The following is a 15,306-nucleotide window of genomic DNA, read 5'->3' on the forward strand; positions in this document are numbered from 1 at the left end:
ACAATAATGGTTTTTTCTCCTTTTTGAGATGGCACCACAAGCCGTTGCATGGTGGCAGAGCGCAGGGATCGAGAGGGTACATAAGGCTTTATAAGCAAGTGAATGTAAGGGGGTGCTGACCCAGTGGTGGTTTTAAAGGCCAGGAGCAGAGCTTTAAATTTGATGCGAGCTGCTATAGGAAGTCAGTGTAACTTGACAAAGAGAGGAGTGACGTGCGCCCTCTTAGGCTCATTGAAGACCACTCTTGCCGCTCCTGCAGCAAGATGACATCACAATAACAACTGTTTTCAGACAATAAAGTTGTTGCAGTCACTGTTGAAGCATCTTCGGAGGGTTAAAGGATTACTCCACTTTCCAGGGCCGGCACCACATATAGGCAGAGTAGGCAAATGCCAAGGGCCTCAGGCTTGGAGGAGAGCCTCCATAAACGCTAAATTCATGTGCGCTAGTCCACCAATCACTACTGAAGCAATAGACAAAGTTATAAGATGAGTTTGACTTTATGCGGCGCCGCAAGAACCGCAGACGATGACATCAGATTAACACAAGAACGATTGATAAGCAAACTCCTCTGTATGATTTCTAGATGAGGGTCTTATCTAACAAAACAATCCACATTCAAAAAAACTTTTAAACCTTACGTAATATGTTATCATGTGGAAAAGTCACTGATGATTTATGCAGAACTACTGCCAGTGTTTACAAGTGTAGAGAAAGAGAAGCGTTTAGACGTTGTTGTGAAATGATACTAATTAATGTTTTTGTGTCAGTTTATTGTTTAAAATGATCCGCAAATGTGCGTTTCACATATGTAACGCGTGAGCTTTCCACGTGATTATGCAACACATAAGGCCATGCTGGCACGTCACAAGGCTATATGGGTGAGGATTTTTTATGAAAGTGGAGTAATCCTTCAAATTTCAGTCGTTTTTTGTACATCAAATCATCTGCCATAATGCAAAGAACCCTCTGTGAAAATATAACCTTGATATCTTTAATATTGACTGAGTAAAATTATGTCAAAGATTGAAATGTGAAATTAAACTTTGATCATCATTTGTTTATGAGACTTTAATTTGGATTTCATAGATGGGACAGAATGCCTTTCAGAATGTAAAAATTTTGGGGTCCCAACTCACCGGTTATAAACCTCTGTTTGATGTAAATTGTACAGTGATGTTTATTAATTGTCTTCTTTTTCTTTAGCAGGTGGTCTTGCCAATAAAATACTTGTGTTTCCACATAAGATCCATTTAAATTATATTTAGCCTTAAAGTTCTGCATCGTTTAGGGGCGTGGCAACTTGAGTGACAGGTGAACTGCCACTGCTGTAACTACAGTCAAGCTAGGTGGGCGGGGTTTCAGCAATCAGTCACCTCAGCTTCACCCATGTCCCGCCTTTTTACCCATTTTCAGAGTGATGTGCGGTGACGCGCTGCCAAGATGGTGATGGCAGTCTCCACCAACTATTGGCTTAAAAAAGTTCTTCACAAACCTACGGGTGACATCACAGAAACTGTGTCCATATTTTGTACAGTCTATGATTCAAACACATATCAACATAGTCACAACATTCTCAAGTGTGTAGGTTTTGGTCAAATACTGCTGTACAAACTGATGCCATTCATGGGTTAAATAATGGTACAGGGGTCATCCCTTCTTCCTTCTATCTTCATAAAATGGAGGGATCTTCTTTGAACCATTTCTTTGTGATGACCTAACATGCAGCCTTCTTGGTTTTAAAACCAACCTAACAACAACACCACCAATAGTGTGTTTTTATTAACCAACAGATGGCGCTGTTTGCAACATTTTGAAGCTTTGAATCTCTACTTAGGTCTCTTCTCTGCTGTCTGGGTGTTTCTGTCTGGAAATGTTTAAAATCTTGTCTAAGATGAGTTCAATTGGTCATTTTTGAAGACAGTATATATATGCATTCTTCCCATAATCCATTGCATGTGTTTAAATATAATAATTAAATGGCTTTGGTTGGAGTATAGGTTAAATGTAGTCATTTATTAATTCATAAATGTTCATTATTTTGCATTAGTTTTGCATGATTCGATCTCTTCAGAGAAAATCAATCCTTAAAGCTGTGATCTGTAACTTTTTTGTTTTGGGTTAAAATAAATGAAAATCAGTAATTGAGTAAGCACATAAACCATATATTTCAAACCTTCCTCCTTAACATAAGCCATTTACAATAATAAACTAATAAAAACACATTTAAAGTTTAACTGATGGGTTGGATTTTGTGGGAAATTTTAGCTGTTTTTCAGCAAAGTAAAGATACGTCTGTATAGAGAGTATTTGTTTAGTCATTTTTAGTGTGACATGGATGGGGTGTTATGGTGCTCAGGAAGTTCACTTATTTATGATGTCTGCTCCCATGCATATTTTGATAGCCCGAGATCCTCTTTAATTTCAGCACTTATGGATATACAGATTCCCTGATGAACAACCTGTACACACATTTACATTTACGTGATCGTATAGAAATGTTACTGATGTATATGTCACAAGCCAGGGGCTGGCTGCTAGTGGTTAAGCCACGCCCCTTCTCAATTTCCACCTCGAGGAGGTCCCCAAAACCAACCCAATGACCAAACAACAACGAGGAACAGGTAAGTATAAAAAAATATTCTTTATTTATTTAAATATTTAAAAGGTACTGGGAATTGGGGAAAGGGGAATTAAAAACTAATGTCCGGCTCTGCCCTCCAGGGGGGCCACGAGCAAGTGAGTGACAGGGGGTGGGGGTTGCGTCGGGGAACGGGCTCCCGCCTCTGGTTCCCTCTGCCCGTGGCGCGCTCCTCTTCCTTCCTGGAGGCAGAATAGATCAAAATCAGTGTTGGTATAGACTTTTTCTTGTCCGTGTACCTGTAGCTAGCTCGAGGCGGTTCACCGCCTATCTCACACAGCTCCTTGCTTGTCGACTCACTCTCCTTCCCTGTTCTCTCTTTCTCCACAGACTACAGCCGGGACACGAGGACACGGTGGATCGACCTCAAAGGGTTCTCTCACCTCTTCACCGACTGCAGCTTTTGGTAAGTATGGGTTTCCTTCCTTGCTCGTTCCTTTAACACTCACACCGATTCTCTCTACTCCTCCACAGATAACTGCTGGGACACAAAGGCACTGTGAATCGGTTTCCAATGATTTCTCTCACCTCGTCGCTGACTACAGCTTCTGGTACGTTGGGCTTTCCTGAACGGCTTGATATCTCAGCGGTTACGCTGGCTCTCTCTCTCTCTCTCCACAGATGACTGCTGGGACACAAAGGCACAATGAATCGGTTTCCAATGGTTCTCTCACCTCTACGCTGACTACAGCTTTGGGTAGGTATGGCTCTCTTCACAGTTCGATATCTCAGCGTTCACGCTGGCTCTCTCTCTCTCTCTCCACAGATGACTGCTGGGACACAAAGGCACAATGAATCGGTTTCCAATGGTTCTCTCACCTCTACGCTGACTACAGCTTTGGGTAGGTATGGCTCTCTCCACAGTTCGATATCTCAGCGTTCACGCTGGCTCTCTCTCTCTCTCTCCACAGATGACTGCTGGGACACAAAGACACAATGAATCGGTTTCCAATGGTTCTCTCACCTCTGCGCTGACTACAGCTTTGGGTAGGTATGGCTCTCTTCACAGTTCGATATCTCGGCGTTCACGCTGGCTCTCTCTCTCTCCACAGATGTCTGCTGACTACCGCTTCGAGGTAGGTATGGCTCTCTGCACAGCTCTCACAACACACTCCTCTTCCCTGTAGATCTGGCAGTTTTAACAGGTCATATATTATTTAACAGGGTGGCGGACTTACGATAGCTGGCTACGCGATGCGTCGACTGGACAGTGGTTTCCTATGTGGCGCCGGGGGCCAAAACCCTCTCGGCGAGCTCGTGGGTCTACAGAGGGGCGAGAACGTCACGCCGGCACACCGGGTCGAGCGCTGCCCTTTCCTCGAGACCCGTTGGTCAATCGAAAACTGGACCGGGGCGCCCTTTCGTCGAGACCTCGGGGCGGCGGATCTCCCTCGCCTCAAGCTCTGTGATGATAAAAAGACACAGGTAAGGTAGCAATATTATAGGTAATACTCACACACCGTCAATAGCACAGTTCTTCACCGCCACTCCTAAACTCAAGTCCGCCGGGCGTTTGGCTGGGAAAATACTTCGAGATGCCACTCCGTGATTTTAAGACTGAAACACACTCACAGCATATTCATGTACAGGTCTTACTCTAGGACCGTTCTTCCTCTTCGTCGTCTCAGGAACGAGTGACTGGAGGCGGGGGTACGTCAGACAAGACAACAGCAATCTCACTGCAATACACAGCATTACACAGCACCACTTCAAGTGAAAATTTCTACATCCAAGAATCAACCACCACGCTCAGTGCATACAATAGACGCCCGTCTTCCTTTACTTCGCTCTGGACGAAAATATGGAGATGGTAACTCGGCCTAGTGTTTGTTTTCGTCACTGGAGCTGTTTCAGCACAAAGACCCTTCGGCTCACCCACCGCGCTGGTTCAGGGGTAGGGCCACCCACTCTCTTTCGGAAACACTCAAAGAGATATACAGGTCAAATACATGCACCACACTTCCATAAGGAGACTCCGTTACTCACAACTGCTGCACTTTCTTCGTCCCCCAAGGTTGATCTCACACTGCTAGGACTCCAGATGCATAGACAGGGTGGTTTGCAGCCACCAACACCACTTTTCCACAAACGTATACTCACAATGGTGCGTCTTTCCTTCCTTCGTTTCTTTCATCCAAGGTCAGTATTCGTTTAATTCTTCTACCTATAAGGTCTTCGGTATCTTCATCAATGTAAGTCTATAATCCAAACGAGAGAGAGAGCAAATACAACAATCCAAAATAGCGTACCCGGTGAGCCCAACTCAGCGCTACGATACACACCAACAACAGGGATAATAAGCACACAAACTGTGGTTTAAACTGCCCTAAAATACTCTCCTGAGTGTTGCCATCGTCCAATCACCCGGCGCTCCTCTTAATGACTCTCAGCTGTATGTAATTTGGCTGATTACAGCGTTCGCGACGCTACCGGATGTCCGGTGTTTTCTCTTACCGGTCCGGGCGGAAACATCCGGGCGGAACCAAACTTTCCCAATTTTTGGTTCCGCCTAAAAGATCGTCACTCCTGTGACATCCTCCCCCGCCAATGCATTCTAGTCCCTGGAATGCCTCGGCGTTGTCCACTCACCGTACCGGGCAGGGGGGCGTCCTCGGCTCTCCCGTTGGGAGCGTCTCACGGGTGAATCGGGTTCGACTGGCTCGGGTACTACCTCTGGTTGCATCTGGGCCGCCGGGGGTTCAACCGGCTCAGGTGCCAGCTCAGGCTGCATCTGGGCCACTGGGGGTTCGACTGGCTCGGGTGCCATCTCTGGCTGCCTCTGGGCGGCCGGGGGTAGCGCCACCGTGGGTCTCCCTGGTACCACAGCCCATCCTTCCATCCAAGGGGCCTCCGGTACTGGCTCGGCGGGCCCTTCTATCACGGCCTCAGGGTAGTTCGGACAAGGGCGAAGCATATTACGGTGTACCACACGTTCGGGGCCAGGTTTTCCCTCGGGCCGGATGGTGTACACCGGTTGTCCCGGCCTCTGCTGCTTGCAAACCACATACGGGATAGCCTCCCAGCGGTCGCTTAGCTTTCCCTTTCCTTGCCGCCGGTTATCCCTCGCCAGGACCCTCTCACCTGGTAACAGGGGGGCATCTCGAGCAGTCCGATCATACAATCGTTTGTTCCTTTCTCCTGCCGTCTGTATCTTCCTAGAAACCTGTTCGTACGCAAAGTGTAAGCGCTGGTGATGGCGCCCCACCCACTCCGTCACACTCACTTCTTCCCGGTCTGCTGCTACTCCCAGGACCAGGTCAGTGGGCATCCGTACGTGCCTGCCGAACATCAGGTAAGTAGGGGCATACCCCGTCGTGCTATGAACGCTGTTGTTATATGCTTGCAAAAGGTTTGGTAAAGCACTCACCCAATCGCTCTGCTGTCGTTGATCTAAGGTCCCCAGTAACCCCAATAGGGTCTGATTGAACCTCTCACAGCTTCCGTTCCCCTGGGGATGGTACGACGTGGTGTGGGTTTTGGTACATCCATACAACTGGCATAACTCACGGATTACCTTGGATTCAAAATTTGCCCCCTGGTCGGAGTGCAGAAACTCGGGACATCCAAATGTCTGGAACACATTTCGCCATAGAGCTGTGGCGGTGGTGTTGGCTGTCTGATCGAGCGTCGGGACTGCCCAGGCGTATTTGGTAAATAGGTCAGTGATTACCAGAATATTTTGATAACGGTCCTGAGGGCGGCCCAGCGTCAGGAAGTCCATTGCCATTATGTGGAGGGGGGCTTTCGCGTGGATGGGTACCATCGGTGCTCGGGCCTCTCGTCTAGATTTAAACAGCATGCACCGGGGGCAAGCTTGAATTAAGTTGTGCACAGACGCCTCCAATCCCGGCCAGTAGAAGAATCTACGCAGTAGGGATACGGTCCTCTCCTGTCCCTGGTGTCCCAACTGGTCATGATAGGCTGAGACCAATGCGTTTACCTGGTTGGCGGGCACCACGATCTGGCACACTTCTTCGCCCACTTTCGGATCGCGGGTCTTCCTACAAAGCACCCCCTCCTGTAGCTCCAGCTTCTCCCACTGTCCCAGTAACTTCTTCCCAGTCTCCGTCTGGGCTAGCCTTTCCGCCGACGTGGGCCGTCGGCCCTGCTCTACCCACATCTTCACCTGACACACGTCCCGGTCCTGGGCCTGCCTCTCTATCCACCGGCGGGGATCCCACCCCCAATTCCCTGGTGCAGCTTCCTGCTGGCCTCCTGGCGCCTCCACGGCCCCTATCATGTAGCCCTCCTCACGGCTATTCTCCCTTCGATACCCCTGGTGTCTGGGGCTCTTTCCCTCGGGCAGTCTTGAGAGGACGTCCGCGTTCGTATGCTCTCGTCCAGGCCGATACTGCAGCTTGTAATCGAAGTTGGCCAGCTGAGCCACCCATCGCTGTTCCACGGCCCCCAGCTTCGCCGTCTGTAAATGTACTAGAGGGTTGTTATCTGTGATGACTGTTACCTTAGCTCCCCAAAGGTAGTCCTTGAACTTTTCGCTCAGGGCCCACTTCAGGGCCAGCAGTTCCAGCTTGAAGGAGCTGTAATTTGCGTCGTTCCTCTCTGCCGGATGGAGACTCCGGCTCGCATAAGCGATCACCCGCTCTGTTCCTTCTTGCCGTTGGGCCAATACTGCCCCCAATCCCAGGTTGCTCGCGTCTGTATATAAGACAAAAGGTTCAGAAAAGTCAGCATACGCCAAGATGGGGGCCTGTAACAACTCCTGCTTCAGCCTCTGAAAAGCCATCTCACAATCATTGTCCCAGTTAATAGAGGCCGATCCACGGCCCCGGCTTCGTCCCGTGCCAACCAGCAACTGGTTAAGGGGCTTGGCAATCTTCGAGAAATCCTTAATAAATCGCCTATAATATCCCACGAACCCCAGAAAGGATCGTACTTGCCTCACAGTCTTAGGCGCGTCCCAATCCTTCACTGCAGAGACTTTCTCGGGGTCCACGGCCACCCCTGTTGCGCTGACCACATGGCCCAGGAACTTCACTTCTCGCCGCAGCAGGTGGCATTTGTCCGGCTGCAGCTTCAGCCCGTACGTTTCCATGGCTCGGAAGACTTCCTCTAGGTGCCGGAGGTGGGAATCGAAATCTGGGGAGTACACAATCACATCATCCAAATATACCAATACTGACTCCATCAACTGACCTCCAAGACAGCGTTGCATCAAGCGTTGGAAGGTGGCCGGAGCGTTGCAGAGCCCGAAGGGCATCCGGTCCCATTCAAATAGTCCGAACGGGGTCGTGAAGGCGGTCTTCTCCCGGTCTGCCTCGGCTACTTGCACCTGCCAATATCCACTGGCCAGATCTAAAGTGGAGTACCAGGCTGACTGCGTGAGGCTAGCAAGGGAGTCTTCGATTCGTGGTAAGGGGAAGGCGTCTTTCTTGGTTACCAGGTTCAGCTTGCGATAGTCCACACAGAACCTCCAGGCTCCCGTCTTCTTTTGTACGAGCACGATGGGGGCCGCCCAGGGACTGCTACTCTCTCGGACAATGCCCCGGCCCAACATGCCCTGCAGGAGTGTACGTACTTCCGCATACAAGGTAGGTGGGATCGGTCGATATCTCTCCCTACTTGGCCCTGCATCCCCAGTGGGGATGTGGTGTTCCACCACCCTGGTGCACCCGTAGTCCTCATCGTGCCTTGCAAACACATGTTGCCACTTCCGAAGGAGTGCCTGCAGTTTCTGTGTCTGTACCTGTCCCAGGTCGTCCCCTTGCAGTGACTCACCCGCTAGGTGTTTTGGCACACCTCCCCCCTGGTTACTCGCCGGGGCATCCATTTGGGTCAGGGCCACCTCGATCACAGTGGGGCACACCTGACGAAAACTGACGTCCCTCTCTTCCCTCACCTGGTGGGGTGTGACCATCGTCAGCCGGGCCAGTCGTTGATGCCGGTATAACTGTACTGCATAGGGGTGCTCGTTTCGTACCCTTACCGGGATTCTCCCCCGGTGGACCGCCGCTAGTCCCCGTGCTACCTCCACTTGTGGGCAGTCTGTATGTGGCTCTACCAACACCCACTCCTCTGGGCTCGCTTCCCGAAGGGGCACTCTTGCCCATACGATAGCCTCACTCCTAGGGGGAATAGACAAAGCAAAACGACACATTACTCTTCCCACTTCCTCCCGATCTCTACGCACCTGATTCATTTGGACCCGACGGCAGTCGGCCACTACACGCTCCCACTTGGGTCTCTCGGTAGGTGAAATCCTCGGACCAGGCCTAGCCTGGAATATCTCCTCCCAGCATTCGGAGAGGACATTCATGCCCAATAGGGCTCGGTGGGCGCCTAAACACCTATCTTCAACAATGATCACACCTTTTTGGGGAACGACTACCCCATGCACTTCAAGATCCGTCAGGCGATAGCCAATGTAGGGGATTTCTAGGCCGTTAGCACCCTTCAACGTCAGCCAGGGTGCCTCCGTTCCTTGTGTTCCTTCCTGTCCGAATATCTCCTTGGAGAGGCTTTCTGCGAACATCGTTACCTGTGAGCCCGTGTCTACCAGGCACTGAATCCATTTGCCACACACTTTTACTTCTGCCACCGGGCTATGCCCGACCATCTGCTGCCTAGAGCTGTCCCTTCTTCCCGGGTCTTCTCGAGGGGTCCCGGCCACACGACCCACTGTGGCCGGTCGTCCTAAAAACCCCCTTCAGATGCCCTGCGGGGCCCACACTGACGGCTATAATGTCCTGGCTCACCACAACGGTTGCAGATCGGCCGTCCCTGATCATCCCATTCGAAACGAGGCCGAATATAGCGGTTTGGACGTCCAGGTGGCTCTCGGCTCCTCTCCGAGTATACTCGCTCTCGGGGTGCCGGCCTTGGTTCCTCCCGCGCCCTACCTTGGCGCAGCTCTCCCAACAGAGTTTTAGATAATTCTGACATCTGCTCCCGGACATCCTTCAAAAGTTCTGCTTTCAGAGCCTGCTTCCAATCCGTGCGTTCTGGTTGTGTTGGCACGTTTTCATTTACAGCCGCGCATACTGGGGTCTCACTTACTTCAACCTCATCGCCCTCCAGAGCTAGCGCCTCCTTCCTTAGATCTTCAAATGTGAGGTCGGGGTCTCTCCGAAACTGGACCCTCAGACTCTGTCTCACGGGGCCCTCTTTCATCCCCAGAAGGAATTGGTCGCCCCGCAAGGTCTCTCCGTCACCCAGCCCATGATCACGGCGGGTCTGTAGCCGGGTGAACTGCTCACGCAGTCTCAGGGCAAACGCTCTAATGGGTTGTCGGGGGCCTTGTTTACTATTAAAAAATTGGGAACGGAGGACGGCTACGGGGGTGTGGTCCCCATATTGCTCGGTGAGAAACTGGAATATAGTTTGGGCATTGGTTCGGACAGCTTCAGGGGCGGCCTGCACTTCTCGCCGCGCTTCTCCCTCTAGGGAGTTCAGCACGAACTGGAGCCGCTAGGCTACACTAAGGCCTTGTAGGTCGGCTAGATACTCTAACTGGGCCTTCCATTCCGTCAGCCGTACTCCCGACTCTGTCCCTCCATACTTTTGGACCCAAGGGCTGCCCATAAAGACAGGCACCGCACGGGGTTGGGCTGCAGGCCCCGCGTTGTCGGTCATTGGGCTAGTCTGGTTACTCAACTCGAGGTGGAGCCCTGCCGACTACGCCAAAATCTGTCACAAGCCAGGGGCTGGCTGCTAGTGGTTAAGCCACGCCCCTTCTCAATTTCCACCTCGAGGAGGTCCCCAAAACCAACCCAATGACCAAACAACAACGAGGAACAGGTAAGTATAAAAAAATATTCTTTATTTATTTAAATATTTAAAAGGTACTGGGAATTGGGGAAAGGGGAATTAAAAACTAATGTCCGGCTCTGCCCTCCAGGGGGGCCACGAGCAAGTGAGTGACAGGGGGTGGGGGTTGCGTCGGGGAACGGGCTCCCGCCTCTGGTTCCCTCTGCCCGTGGCGCGCTCCTCTTCCTTCCTGGAGGCAGAATAGATCAAAATCAGTGTTGGTATAGACTTTTTCTTGTCCGTGTACCTGTAGCTAGCTCGAGGCGGTTCACCGCCTATCTCACACAGCTCCTTGCTTGTCGACTCACTCTCCTTCCCTGTTCTCTCTTTCTCCACAGACTACAGCCGGGACACGAGGACACGGTGGATCGACCTCAAAGGGTTCTCTCACCTCTTCACCGACTGCAGCTTTTGGTAAGTATGGGTTTCCTTCCTTGCTCGTTCCTTTAACACTCACACCGATTCTCTCTACTCCTCCACAGATAACTGCTGGGACACAAAGGCACTGTGAATCGGTTTCCAATGATTTCTCTCACCTCGTCGCTGACTACAGCTTCTGGTACGTTGGGCTTTCCTGAACGGCTTGATATCTCAGCGGTTACGCTGGCTCTCTCTCTCTCTCTCCACAGATGACTGCTGGGACACAAAGGCACAATGAATCGGTTTCCAATGGTTCTCTCACCTCTACGCTGACTACAGCTTTGGGTAGGTATGGCTCTCTTCACAGTTCGATATCTCAGCGTTCACGCTGGCTCTCTCTCTCTCTCTCCACAGATGACTGCTGGGACACAAAGGCACAATGAATCGGTTTCCAATGGTTCTCTCACCTCTACGCTGACTACAGCTTTGGGTAGGTATGGCTCTCTCCACAGTTCGATATCTCAGCGTTCACGCTGGCTCTCTCTCTCTCTCTCCACAGATGACTGCTGGGACACAAAGACACAATGAATCGGTTTCCAATGGTTCTCTCACCTCTGCGCTGACTACAGCTTTGGGTAGGTATGGCTCTCTTCACAGTTCGATATCTCGGCGTTCACGCTGGCTCTCTCTCTCTCCACAGATGTCTGCTGACTACCGCTTCGAGGTAGGTATGGCTCTCTGCACAGCTCTCACAACACACTCCTCTTCCCTGTAGATCTGGCAGTTTTAACAGGTCATATATTATTTAACAGGGTGGCGGACTTACGATAGCTGGCTACGCGATGCGTCGACTGGACAGTGGTTTCCTATGTGGCGCCGGGGGCCAAAACCCTCTCGGCGAGCTCGTGGGTCTACAGAGGGGCGAGAACGTCACGCCGGCACACCGGGTCGAGCGCTGCCCTTTCCTCGAGACCCGTTGGTCAATCGAAAACTGGACCGGGGCGCCCTTTCGTCGAGACCTCGGGGCGGCGGATCTCCCTCGCCTCAAGCTCTGTGATGATAAAAAGACACAGGTAAGGTAGCAATATTATAGGTAATACTCACACACCGTCAATAGCACAGTTCTTCACCGCCACTCCTAAACTCAAGTCCGCCGGGCGTTTGGCTGGGAAAATACTTCGAGATGCCACTCCGTGATTTTAAGACTGAAACACACTCACAGCATATTCATGTACAGGTCTTACTCTAGGACCGTTCTTCCTCTTCGTCGTCTCAGGAACGAGTGACTGGAGGCGGGGGTACGTCAGACAAGACAACAGCAATCTCACTGCAATACACAGCATTACACAGCACCACTTCAAGTGAAAATTTCTACATCCAAGAATCACCCACCACGCTCAGTGCATACAATAGACTGGAGCTGTTTCAGCACAAAGACCCTTCGGCTCACCCACCGCGCTGGTTCAGGGGTAGGGCCACCCACTCTCTTTCGGAAACACTCAAAGAGATATACAGGTCAAATACATGCACCACACTTCCATAAGGAGACTCCGTTACTCACAACTGCTGCACTTTCTTCGTCCCCCAAGGTTGATCTCACACTGCTAGGACTCCAGATGCATAGACAGGGTGGTTTGCAGCCACCAACACCACTTTTCCACAAACGTATACTCACAATGGTGCGTCTTTCCTTCCTTCGTTTCTTTCATCCAAGGTCAGTATTCGTTTAATTCTTCTACCTATAAGGTCTTCGGTATCTTCATCAATGTAAGTCTATAATCCAAACGAGAGAGAGAGCAAATACAACAATCCAAAATAGCGTACCCGGTGAGCCCAACTCAGCGCTACGATACACACCAACAACAGGGATAATAAGCACACAAACTGTGGTTTAAACTGCCCTAAAATACTCTCCTGAGTGTTGCCATCGTCCAATCACCCGGCGCTCCTCTTAATGACTCTCAGCTGTATGTAATTTGGCTGATTACAGCGTTCGCGACACTACCGGATGTCCGGTGTTTTCTCTTACCGGTCCGGGCGGAAACATCCGGGCGGAACCAAACTTTCCCAATTTTTGGTTCCGCCTAAAAGATCGTCACTCCTGTGACATATACATGCAGTTTTAAGGATGCACAGAAGACACAAACTCTCATCTTGAATGCATATTTGCGGTTCTGCGTTCTCGAGGTGAGCAGTAGAAAATCCTTTAGCTGGGAAGAGGAATACTGGACCAACTCAGGCCCGACTCCTTATTACAGATTAGATGAAGATGAGTGTTTCTGAAGGAAATGTTGCATTTGCCTTTGTATTTATACACTTAGCAGATACCTTTATCCTAATATCCATCTTTTATCCATCTCTTCAATAACTTTAATTCAGTGCTGTCCTACAGATAGAGACAGTAGAGTAAACATTACATTGCTCACAAAAACAAAGTAGGGAGATTTTTCAGTGAAAGAGTCTGATCTGAGCTCTCTCCTGAAGACCCTGATGTCCTAACATCTCACATTTGTGTTGAAGTGCTTCATTTATCAGTGTCATTCATCAAAACCTCTTTGCTGAAGTGTTAAGAGTTGTTTAAAAACTTTAGAATAGAATAGTGCTGAAAGTAAACTAAAGCTGATGTGGTTTGAAGATGTTAACAGGAGACAGAGCTGAGAGGATCAGAATCACTCAACACTACCAATGCAAATCTAATTTTAACATCTCACATTTACTGTTTGTTTAAATGCTGTGGACCTGAACACTTTCACTTCTGCTCAATAAAGTCTGTTATTAATTTATGATGTTTCAAGAGGGTTTTCACTAAACTGACAGGAACATGAAGATTCATGAACACACAAACAGATATACAGACATAAACTATGAAGGTATATTTGGTGCAAAACAACTGCACACCTGTGACAGTGGAATTTGTATTTGTAGAGATTATCCACACATGTGTATCAGTGAATTTGAAGTAACAGAGGAAGAGTTGCAAACTTGTAGATTTTTTTTCTTTCCCTCAAATACAACACAACAGTTACACATTCACAAATCCTTCAGTGCAGATGCACAAATCCCATTTTACAAATCACAGATTAAGAAACTCACAAGCTCACATTTTTTGCTACAATTGCTGCAGTAAATATGGTGCAAAACCTACTTGAACACCTGCATCAAATAATGTGAAGTCACACACAAATTTTGTACATTTGCAAAATCAGTTTGTGCATCTGTGCGATGAGACTTGCATGTGTGTACAATTTTTTTTCACAAATATATATATATTTTTTAAATATTTTCTAGCCCAAACACAAGTACATAAATACAACTGCTTGAATCTGCTGCTACGAGTTTCAAACACTCTTTTTCGTGTGCTCTCTCTTTTGCACCAAATATCTCTGAGATAAATGGTGCGAAAGTGATTTGTATACCTGTAGGCTATGGCGAGCACTGTTCAGCACTGCCCACCAGGTGGCGCCCGACACTCATTGAAGCAGAGTTTATTTTTTACCACCTATGTTTCAGCAAGGTAAATCGCCTTTATCAAGGTATTATTTTCACCAAATGGAGAAAAATATAAATGGGAGTGCTAATTATAGACACATGAAGGTAATTACATACAATACTCCAATGATTCATTAGTAAACAAAATATAAGTTCCATAAATTTCAAACCATCAATATAAGTAGATTAAAAAATACAAGCAGCAAATACACACATAGGCCTTCATTTAAATAAGATACCAAATGATGTAAGTCACATTCATTTTTAATATCATAATACCTATAAAAACAACCCAAATCAAAATCTACTTTTAAACCATGTGTGCCAATGTTCGCATTTAATATACCTAAAAGGCCTCCTGTCTAAGTAAAAATTGGTCAAACTCACCTCACCTTCTAGATGGAAATCGAAATCCCCTCTCAATTCCTATATGCAATAATGAAGTTATAGGATGATTAAGTTTAACAAAATGCAGTGCTAATGGCAGGTTCATATTTCTGCATATTATTGCACTCTGATGTTTTGTGATGTGTGTTTTATACTCTCTATTTGTTTTTCCTACATATGATTTACCACAATGACATGTTATCAAATAAATAAGCTTATATTTGTTTGGGAGTGAATCCCAAAGATTTTTCCATATCATTAAGATTCTTAATAAAATAATTTGGTCCCTTATTATTTTTAGACTTTATATATTACATTTGACTGTAAGGAAGACTTTTCTTCAATGTTAACGGATGATAACTGTCACAGGAAGGCAAGACATGCAAGATGAGTGGATCCAAATGCAGTTTTTGAGTGTATTAAATCCAAAAAAGGTACAGGAGCACAGGCAAGAACACGAACAGTAACACATGACAGGAAATAACCAACATAAAACAACGGCTGACAAACAGGCAATCAACAGGCAGGGTTACTAAACGTGACAAGAACCAATGACAGAACGGAAACAATTAATTACTATGGAAACAGAGTTCCATAGTGGAGTATGAATTAATGTCCATGGCAACAAAAAAAGGGGGCGGGGCAACAAAGGAACAAGAGGGAAA

The sequence above is a fragment of the Paramisgurnus dabryanus genome, chromosome 22 (genome assembly GCF_030506205.2).
Source record: "Paramisgurnus dabryanus chromosome 22, PD_genome_1.1, whole genome shotgun sequence".
In the NCBI taxonomy this organism is placed as follows: domain Eukaryota; kingdom Metazoa; phylum Chordata; class Actinopteri; order Cypriniformes; family Cobitidae; genus Paramisgurnus; species Paramisgurnus dabryanus.